At 42.4% G+C, this 10,189-nt stretch overlaps 1 long non-coding RNA gene across 2 annotated transcripts; it reads right to left on the bottom strand.

Moving 5' to 3' along the window:
• Positions 1–4,234: 4,234 nt before the first annotated feature.
• On the bottom strand, positions 4,235–5,485 carry LOC117803274. 2 transcript variants are annotated; one of them, XR_004626962.1, is made up of 3 exons: positions 5,272–5,485; positions 4,862–5,187; positions 4,235–4,770 (listed from the first exon to the last, which is right to left on the bottom strand). It is a non-coding gene; the product is annotated as an uncharacterized LOC117803274 (long non-coding RNA). The 2 variants fall into 2 exon arrangements; XR_004626963.1 differs by having other exon boundaries at positions 4,862–5,054.
• Positions 5,486–10,189: the final 4,704 nt, after the last annotated feature.

Below are 10,189 nucleotides of genomic sequence, written 5' to 3'. Positions count from 1 at the left end.
GCAGACTCCATGCTGAGCATGGAACCTGACCTGGGGCTTAATCTCACGATCCTGAGATCGTGACCTGAGCCCCAATCAAGAGTCAGATGCTTAACTGACTGAGCCACCCAGGCACCCCTATATAATTTAAATTCCAAATGTCTTTTTAAGTAAATAGGGGCTTCCAATTTTTTGTTGTTGCTGTTGATGATGCACTCCCAGCCCCAAAAACAAAGTATTCAGCCTCCTCTAAATTCTTTAATTTTCTTCTCAGGTTTTCTAAAATAAAACATTATACAAACTATGATAATTGCTCAAAAATGCTTACATTAGTCCACCATCAACCTTGAAACATTTTGCATCCCTTTTGGACAAAGGGTATAAACTATAACCAACTCATAAGCTTGGTTGTCCCATTGGGAGGTTCTAATTTGATTCAGGCAGATTTCATTCCTTTTTTTTTTTTTTTAAGATTTTATTTATTTATTCGACAGAGATAGAGACAGCCAGCGAGAGAGGGAACACAAGCAGGGGGAGTGGGAGAGGAAGAAGCAGGCTCATAGCGGAGGAGCCTGATGTGGGGCTCGATCCCAGAACGCCGGGATCACGCCCTGAGCCGAAGGCAGACGCTTAAACCGCTGTGCCACCCAGGCGCCCCAAGGCAGATTTCATTCCTGATTCCACAAAGAGGGAGAAGGTAAAAGCAAAGAGAAGCACTTCCTTTGTGAAGCAAGAGGGGGGATAATATCTTACCTTGGGAAACAGAGTGCAAACACAACATGGTAAAAGTGCAATTTTGATGTCAATATTACACTTCACCCATCACGGACCCAAGGAAGACTCCATGTAAGCTGACAAATGGGGCATCTATGAATAAAGAGCTGTTAGTTCATCAACATTTTACAAATAATAATAAGATAAAGTGATTTTCTTCCAAAGAGCTCTCCAAGTATTGCATTTCCAATGACTACAATTAAAAGCAGAATGAAACACCCCTAGAAATTTGAACGAGAATTTTCCTTCTAGTCTTTGGGCAACTTTTACTCTCTGGGCTTCATCACGGGGGCTGAGGACTGCGAATGTTGACACCGTGGGAATTTGTCTCGTTCTTTCCTGGGGTGATGGTCCTGCCTTGGCTACTATTTGATATAAATGAGAAATGAGGTTGAAAGTGCAGTCACTGTCAAGCCTTTAGAAAAAGGGGGGAGGTACGTGGTGACAAGGATCATCCAAGAACTGCAATTACCGTCAAATCCAAGGGTAATCTAAGAATTGCAGTTAAGTTAAAGACCATTACTGCTTGTCTCGGGAATGGCTCATCCAATTGAGGGAGCTTTCTTGCTAGACTCCACCACATGCGGAAATGTGTCTGTGCCCTGGGGATATCCACCAACTTAGAGTTCTGGGAGGCCACCTGCATGTAATGGTTCTCTCCAGCTAAGGTATAAAGTGGCCACCCCACATAGATTCGTGGAGAATGGATTTTGTATGTGGAGTGGGAAGAGATGACATCAAGGTGAGGGAAGGGAAGTAGGGATGGAATAAGGAGGCACATTTCACATGTATCCAGGTTCACATGGCCACCAGTCTGATCCGAAATTCTACACCCCGTACCAAAGAAGATGCTTACAACAGTCATGGGTCACAACATGAAATCCTTTATTCCCACGGCAAATAGCACTGGAAAACGATGCTCCGTGCAATTAAGGTTTGTCGGGATTTTTTTTCCCTCTTCACATATGGCAATATTTATCTTCAAAGTTTTCCTCTTTGGCTCACGGGCGCCTTTGTAGAGCAGCTGGTCTTGTGTGGCCTAATTGTGAGATGATTTGTTGTGTGATTCAGTAGCATTGTTTATTTGCACAGTGGTTCAGTGGAATTTATAAACTGCGTAATATTGTTCTAGACTGTTTTCTTTTTATTAAGACGCCACATTTTCTCCAGCATTCATGACTGGGATTATAATTAGGTGGAGCATTCAAGATATTTTCATCCCAACTTCCTTGTTAATTAATGGCATTAAACAAGAAATTCTTGCATTTCAGTGAAAAGATGGAGGCAGGCGTGGAAAGAGGACTGGAGGGATGAATCAAGTTGAAATCAATCTTTGTTTTGCACACAAGAGCTTGTTAACAAATAGTCAAATGTAACGAATACAAGCTGCAAGTTCTTTCTAATTAGTCCTAGCTGTTCTCGGGAAAACCGAGTCAAATCATGGAGTCTTTTAGAAAAGATCCCTTTTGCTATTCTTGGTCTGTCCCTGAGAAACCCTCAGTAAATGGTCCCAGTGACTTGTCACACGTTCTTTAATGATGAAATGTTTCCAGTGCTGCCAGGCCTATAAAAAGTTCTAAGAGCAATTTGACCTTCCCGCTTAGTTTCCTTTATTAAAAAGAAGCCGCATGTGGGGTTTTTTTGTTTTATTTTTTTCCAATCAGAATATTTCTAAATAAAGTATAAATGGAATTTTCAAGGGGCTTTAGGGGTAAAAAAAAAGAAAAGAAAAGAAAAAGAAAAGAAAGAAAGAAAGAAAAAAAGGGATAATTCCAGAATCGGGAATGGGACTTGACATCTTGCAATGTTAAGATATGTTGGAGCTGGAAAGAAAGGCTTGAGGCAAAATAGGGATGTCACAGGGGAGAAGCCAGCTAGCTATTGGTCGAGCAGTTTCCAACATGGCATGGTTTTGGTGAATGAGTCACAGACCAGAGCTGGCCCCCTGCCTTTTCAGTCAGCAACTGGACCTTATCAATAATCCCAGACGTAGTCAGAATCTTGGGGAGAGACTCACACACTCAGTTCACAGGAGATTAATGTATAAACCAAAGGTCAACTTACTAATTTATTATGGGTGATATCTGTGTCCAGTGTTCTGAATGCTTGTCCCTCCCATCTAAGACCTCCCTTTCTATGTACTGAATAGCTAGGAGGCTGGGTTATTAATCTGAATGTTGCGTGGTTGGCGTGGAGCTGAAACAAATGGGTGGGGAATGTCTTGAGGATCATGTCATCTAAGCAAAGATAAGGTTTGATGAAACTCCCATCATCTCACAGGAAACACTGTACAGATATCTATGTCTCCCAAATTCAGTCATTTGAATCCTCCAACTAAGACTTAACATAAATCATTAACTCTGCTATTCCTTTTCTTCTGTGCTTCATGTCTTTATTTAAACATGTTAAGATTATTATTAACCAATTATCAAATGGCTACTTCTGTGGACACCAGAGAGTATGCTGTCCACTTCCATCATACGCTTATTTAATTTCTCTAAATCTCTAAGAGAGTCTTTTTGGGGGGTTTTTTGTTTGTTTGTTTGTTTTACCTCCTCCCTAAGTTTCTTGGAGAATCCTTGCCATCATCCCAATGTATCAACTTCAAACTTCAGGATTCAATCATCCACTGAAGATATGCTCATTTATCTGGAATGTATTGCGGAAACGCTAAGTGCAGAGCACTGGGGTGGGTACAGTTAATGGCACAAAAGGAAGAGGAGATGAGCCCTGCTGTCAGGAAACCTCACATCCAATTAGGGAGATGAGCTATCCACACACAAATTCTAAAGAACAAGGCAGTGCGGTGCATGGCTTAGTGCCAAACGTCTATAGGGAAGTTCAAAGCAAGGAGAAAAGAGAGTCGTTCAGAGAGAGTTTCATGGAAAAAGTGGAATTTAGGAGGAAAACTGTACATTGATCACAGGTAAAGGCAGGTTTCTCAGTCTAGGCACTGTTGACGCTGCGTGGGGACCTTCGCCATGCATTTTAGGGTGTATGGCATCATCTCTGGCCTCTGTCCGACTGGCCAGTAGTATCCTCCCACCAAGTGTGACAACCCAAAATCGCCACGTGTTGTCAAATTGTCCTTGGAGTTCAAAAGCCCCTCTGTTGAGAACCATGGGGTTAAGGTGGCCACTCACCTAGGTGAATTATTTGACTGACCCTTAGAGATGGGTGACCAGTGCCCAGGGGAGAGGTTAAGGCTGCAGATGCCGAATGGGAGCCCGCAACACAAGGAAGCAAACAGACAACATCAGAGAGGCAGCAATAGTGGGGGGAATCTAAGAGACGTGGGCCTGGGACTGGATGTAGCATTATACATAACTGTAGTCATGAAATTTCCTTTTTACCCTTAAACTGATGTTTCAAAAATGTTTAAAATGTCCCTGTCTTTATTCTGAATTGGTGATTTTTTTTTTGATATATGATTCATCTTAAAAAAAAAACAACCTCAAATAAAAGGAAGGGTTGGCTACAGGCAACTCATTATCTCAGGACACATTTAAATAACCTCTAGGAACAGATAGGACTGTAGGCATGACATCAGAACGAGAGCTTCCAGGGGCAGAATGAGAGCTTCTCCCTCCTTACTAGACATGATTTTGCTTGAGAATGTGAAATCTAAACTGAGTGCTGAAATATATTATTACTCCAGGACACATTTCAAAATAACAACCACGCTAAGCAATGCCATTACAGTCCATGCTATAATCCCTTTCCAGAGAGCTTTCTTTCCATCAGGGCTACACAGGAACAAAAGTCTCCATCATCGGCAGCCACTAGTGTTCCTGAAATGCTTCATAGAACGAGCCAGCTCCGAGCAAGAAATTTGCGACTGTGCTGGTGACCCTGGAGGGGAACCCGGGAAAGGCCCCCTGGCCAAGGGACACCTGAGACTAGAGCAAGCCTGTGACTATTCCATGAAGTCTTGGGCCGGCTCATTGTCTCCTGGATTCATTTTGTAATCTTTCCAGCAGGAAGCCAGAAGTTGCCTTGAGTCGTGCAGGATCCGTCCTTTAAAAAAAAAAAAACACAAAAACCCAGTTGACCTTTCCAACTTGCGGAGCTGAACACCGTCTTAAAATTTTGCTTGTTTTTAACTCACCCAAAACCAGCTGCTTGAGGAAATACAGTTGCGGGGTCGGTCAGAGGCGATCCGCGTGCGTGGAAAGCACATCTAGGGCTGCGGGAAAAGGCAATCAGAGGGGAGAGGAAGCCGGGATCTTTCTGGAACCTCAACCGACTGGTTAAGTCAGCGTCCATTCTTTCTATTTCACTCTTTGCCTGGACACGAGCACCTCGGGAGCAGCAGGGCAGAAACAACACTGATTCAGAAAGTCTGGTTGCCAGACATTCTGTCAGAACCAGAAAGACGAACAGGATTCTGTGCAGAGAAGGCAGGCTGGACATGGCGAGGCCTGTTATCTCTGCCTGCAGAAGAAACGATCAGAAACTCTCGGGTCAAAGAAAATCAGAGTGGAAAGGAAGACTTCACTTAAAAAAAAAAATACTCACTTTCCTCTGATTATTTCCAGGGTTTCTGGGTAGGCTTCAATTGGAAATGCCACAGTGGGGAAGTGTTCTCATACAATTTCTTTTTCCCCTCCACTCTCTGATTTCTATGCAATGATTTCCGTGCAATGATTCTTTCAAGCTCTAGATAAATGTTAAGGATGATTTTTATCTTGTCCAAAGAAATTCATCTCTTCCTTTTAAACCTCTCCTCTTCCATCCATTACTATTTGCTTCCTTTAAAAGAGAAGAAAGCACTCATATTATGACATACACTAGAATAGCTCCCAGACCTATTCTTAGATTGATATATAAGGAATTTACTCACCACTCCCTTCAGGATTAAGGAGTCTTAACCTTTGGAACGCAGTCTTTATATGCATGTCAGGGTATTTTTAAGAATGGGAAAACCCAGGATACAGATACACAACACGGGTTCCAAACGGGGGTTATTTTTAGACCTGAGATTCCAAAGCGTGTAAAGCTACAGATACCAAAATGGTTCTCATCCTAGTGGACATGACCCCGGCCCTCCTGTCACCTTCAGTCTGCTCTCCCCTTGGTCCGGTGCACTGGATATACACGTGCAAACACAAACACACACGTACACACACCTCGGACCTCTTCATAAAATCCCACTGCCACAATCTCTAGTTTTGATCATAACCCAAACCATGACGAGGAGTAGAAATATTGAACTGCTGTTTCCTGAGGACAAAAGACCATTTTTTACTAAGGCTTTCTCCTAAAACTTTTCTTCAAAACGCTGGGGTAGCTGTGAGTTTTTCTATCAGCATTTAAATATTAGTTATTCCTCTCTCTCTCTCAAATAAATAAAATCTTTTTTAAAAAATGTTAGTTATTCCTACAAACCAGTCTCGAACGCTTGAGGGTGTAATGGGAAAACGCTGTGGATGGGATCCTTCCTGTAGTTCCTACCAACAACCAGTCTCTGAGACATGGACGGAGGGACCATTGAAAAGAATGGAAAAAGCTCCCTTACGTGATATGGCATATAAAACCCGCAATGGAAACAAAAGTATTAGCACTTGGGAGTTTAACTCATCTGTGCTGATCCAGACCGCTCTTCGGAGATTTCATAGGGAACGTGCAGAATCACATGCTTATTCCCAAACTGTGAATCTCTCTGCAATACAGACTACACGTTAATGGATCTTTTGTTTTCCACTAATCTAGGGCACATGTCATCCCCTAAAGGACTAATGGGATCGGAGGATAATGGGAACTGTTTGCCTGATTCTTTGGGAAAGAACTGCAGCTGTATGTGTCCTGGCACCTCGACGGAATCAACTTTTCTAGTTGGCTTGGCCCAAATTGTCTGAGTCTGTTTATGTTCTAGGGAAGGAATATCATTATGCTAATGATTTTCATAATCTTAGTCAACTGATACAGTATCTGGGGATTTGTTTCAAAATAGTCCAGTGAGGGGAAGAAGAAAGTGAGTGGAAATGTAGAGAAAACGCTGATAGCTAGAGGTAGAGAAAACCCTTGTACAGGAGGGCTTATGGGACTATTCGTGCTACTTTTGTGATGTCTGAAATTTTCCAAAGTAAATAGCATTTTAAAATTTTATTTTAATAAATATCTTTATTTATTTAAAAAAAGTTATCTTCCAATATCAACTCTTTGAGTGACTCACATAAAAGCACATTTTCCCTGTTTCATTGGCACAGTGAAAGCCTCCATACAGCTAGCAACCTAGCTTGGAGCATTATGAAGCCGTGCAAACTGTAAAGCACCCAGAAGCCCAAGTCCTTGTTTCATTACTTACTAGGAGAGAGAGTTCAGGCAAAATTACTGACTCTCCCTGAATTTGGTAATACCACGTCTGAGTTATAGACAATGATACCTATTTTATCATAGAATTGCTGTGAAGGTTAAAGAAGTTAATACATCTAAAAGGGTCCTGCCACAATAGGTGGTTGATAAATGTCAGTTTTAATTTTTCAACAAAACCATTCATGCAATATAAAATGCTGAGTTTATTTCAGACACCAAAGAAACAGAACGTGTGTTCATTTCAGCATACACTTGACCTCCATATATCAAGCATCTTTTGTGTGATTTGAGCTGTGCTGGGTATAACACAGAATAATATAGGATCCTAGCTTTAGAGGATTCCATAGCCTATGTAAATCGATACAACCAGTTGGGGGCAAGTCAAAATAGGGGCATGCATGCGGAACTCCAGGAGCCCTGGAGAAGACACTGAGGGCTCAGCCCACAAGGGGTCATTGAGTGGTTAATCAGGCACCTCAATTGGGGCATCCTACTGACCACTAAGCCTGCTCCACAGCCTCCCAGGGAATCCATCCAAGCTCCCAGCCAATCCATTGCCTCCCCTCTCCATATCCTAGGTAACCAACAGACAGCCACGGAAACGGAGCATACACAGTGGAAGGAAACCAGAACAAATAACCTCTGGCATTTCCACTCATTTCAGGACAGTACATCTGAATTGTTCATAAACAGAGAACAGAACTGTTGGAAGGAACATTAGTAGATCGGAGGGTCCAGCTTGAGGGGCTGGGGCAAGGGCTCAGGAGGACAGATACAATGGGGACACTTGAGTCCCAGGGAGGCCTTCCATGGCCGAGCCCCCTGGCCATCAGAAAGCAGCCTCTGGCAGGCTCTGCCTTTGGTCAGGGGACAAAGAGGATTTGAAAACTGAATAAAAGAGAAATCGCTGGGGTGGTAGTGCACAGAGAGAGGCCATGGCCAAATAACTCGCCCCTCCCATTTTCTATTGGCACTATAAATACCATTCTAAAATGTTACCGTAACTTAATGAGTCTCTTTTAGGAAGCATTTGGTCGTGAGTCATCTCAAAACTATGCATGAGGCAGAGCACCCTGCTCCGAGTTTGTGAAGCTCGTCAACTGGCCTTTACTGGGTCTGCTTTGAAATCCCATTTCCGTGGCCCGGAAGGACCTGCGCAACGTACAGACAAGGTCACCTCTGCTGCCGCGGTACCGCAAACTGCAGTCACTCCTGTCTTGCCCAGGGGGCTTCCAGGGGAAGATGGGGAGAGTCAGAAACCGCTTTTCAGCAAGACGACACAGGGGCTCATTTTAATGAAGCAAAGGTTTTCAGAGTAAGATCCTTTTCGGATGACAGGCAACAGACAAAAGGGAACTAGACCGATGGCTCAACACGAGGGACTTAGAAAGACTGGACCCTATCCCCAAACATCCTAGATCTACTTTCCTGTCGTGTCATCGCTGCAGCGCGGGCCAAGCCGCCATTTTGGCCAACTGCCTAAGTAAGCTCCACACGCTTCCCTTTCAGAGCGTCCTCTCCACCTCAGGGCTCTTGAGAAAGTCAGCAAAGAGAAAAAAAGAAAAAAAAAAAAGTCAAGGGCCTGCACTGGACAACAATTCCAGCAAAACTGTTGTATAACTTTACAAAGTGAGGGCCTTGCACGTGATGTCTAACCCTTACCGAATTCTGTGCAACAGGCAGTGTTTATTAGCCCGAGGTTTTTGGTGCTGTTTGATGATTCTGCCTTTCAAATCAGAATGATTTGTCAGTACAATAGTTATATATGTCTACCACATGAAGATTATAAGATTATTTCTCTGTTTACTACACAGAGAGATAAGAACTCTTATCCCACCTTTCAAGTGTAAAAATGATGAGCATTTGGGTCCATTTCTCGGCTGGATTGCACAGGGCTTAAGAGCATAGGATTGGAGACAGTTGCCTGCTTTAATATTAGCTCCTCCACTTGAGACCTAGGTGACTTGGGCCCATCTATTTGACTTCTCATCGTCCCACACTCCTCATCTGAAAAATGGGGACTGCAACAGAAGCAATCATAGGGTCATCATAAAGACCAGTCTTCAGAAATGGTGTGCTGCAGCAAAAAGAGAGACAGCAGATAGGGGTTCAGTAATTGAGAGCAGAGGAGAAGGAGGGGGAAATCTGTCTGGCAACCTGTGCAAACTCCTGTGATTGATTATAAAATTGAGCTCTGAGCTCACTGGCAGACAGAATAAGAATAGATCATTGATTTCTCATATTCTCTCATCATCTCATTAAAGAAAGCCTCCCATTATATCAGGAAAGACTTGTATTCTATTAGCAGTTGACTCTAAGAGGAATTATTGTATGATCTTTTACATGTGGGACCAAAAAGAACATAGTAGGGATTATGTTTTAAATATTTACCAGAACACAGATGTTTCTGGCAATCATCTTATGTCTTCTCTTCACACTTTCCAAGTACATAACTACTTGCTTTTAAAATTGAATACTATCTGTCAAAACAAACTTAAATCACCCCCCATACAACAGATTATCCTTGATTTTGCAGCTTTTAGTTGCTTTATCATAAGTCTGTGTGTTTTAATATACTATTTCATTTCACTGCTATATATAATTCCTACTTAGAGGTTCTTGATAGATGTTAAAGAACAAAATTCAACTGAGTGAAATTCAAAGATCTTATTGGCTTTATGCAATGATTCACGAATCAGGCAGCACCCAATTGGGCAGCAGACAGAACAAAGCTCCAAAAAGTTGCATAGTTCCAGAAGGTTTTATAGAGCAAAGTGAGCAGGAACAAGGAAGTTATTCTGGGCAAAAGCAAACAGGTTATTATTGTAAAATTACTTTTCTTATATGAAGCGAAGAACCCTGTTAGGTAACTTGTGCAGGCAAGCACTGATTGGTTAACCTAAGCTTTCCTTTTCTGGGAAAGCCAAGCATAGAAAGGTGGGTAAGCTTTGGTTTGCTGATATGGGGCTAAGCATGAGGGATTCCATCTTGGGCTCAGTCTGGTTCTTTTAACAGAGATCATGCATGAAATTCATTCCCCTGGAGAAGAGAACATGAGTATAAAAATAGGGGGAATATAGTACATTGATTATGATATGAAAACCAATTTTTTTATAAAGCT

Source organism: Ailuropoda melanoleuca, chromosome 8 (assembly GCF_002007445.2).
Source record: "Ailuropoda melanoleuca isolate Jingjing chromosome 8, ASM200744v2, whole genome shotgun sequence".
NCBI classification, from domain to species: Eukaryota; Metazoa; Chordata; class Mammalia; order Carnivora; family Ursidae; genus Ailuropoda; species Ailuropoda melanoleuca.
Note: the sequence above shows the minus strand (reverse complement) of the source record. Positions and strands in the feature narration are given on the sequence as shown.